This window comes from Schistocerca serialis, chromosome 2 (assembly GCF_023864345.2).
Source record: "Schistocerca serialis cubense isolate TAMUIC-IGC-003099 chromosome 2, iqSchSeri2.2, whole genome shotgun sequence".
In the NCBI taxonomy this organism is placed as follows: Eukaryota; Metazoa; Arthropoda; class Insecta; order Orthoptera; family Acrididae; genus Schistocerca; species Schistocerca serialis.
Window position 1 is genome coordinate 901,073,251 of NC_064639.1, and position 564 is coordinate 901,073,814.

At 50.7% G+C, this 564-nt stretch overlaps 1 non-coding gene across 1 annotated transcript; it reads left to right on the forward strand.

The window, feature by feature from the left end:
• Positions 1 to 249: 249 nt before the first annotated feature.
• Trnas-uga (transfer RNA serine (anticodon UGA)) lies at positions 250 to 324 on the forward strand. Its single transcript has one exon. It is a non-coding gene; the product is annotated as a tRNA-Ser (tRNA).
• The last annotated feature ends 240 nt before the right edge of the window (positions 325 to 564 follow it).

Here is a 564-nt window from a genome sequence, read left to right on the forward strand (position 1 = left end):
GGGAGATGTTTCCAGAATTAGATTTTCACTCTGCAGCGGAGTGTGCGCTGATATTAAACTTCCTGGCAGATTAAAACTGTGTGCCGGACCGAGACTCGAACTCGGGACCTTTGCCTTTCGCCGGCAAGTGCTCTACCTTTCTTTCAGGAGTGCTAGTTCTGCAGGTTCGCAGGAGAGCTTCTGTAAAGTTTGGAAGGTATGAGACGAGATACTGGCAGAAGTAAAGCTGTGAGGACGGGGCGTGAGTCGTGCTTGGGTAGCTCAGTTGGTAGAGCGCTTGCCCGTGAAAGGCAAAGGTCCCGAGTTCGAGTCTCGGTCCGGCACACAGTTTTAATCTGCCAGGAAGTTTCATGCCTGGGTTAGATTGAAAAGGGCTTTTTATGGATGACGTGACCCACCAACCACTCTGAGGAATCTACGCTGAATCGCCGTTGAGGAGTGGGGCAATCTGGAGCAACAGTGCCTTGGCGAACTTGTGCATACTATGCCATGACGAATACAGGCATGCATCAATGAAAGAGGACCTACTACTGGGTATTAGAGGTACCGGTGTGTACAGCAATC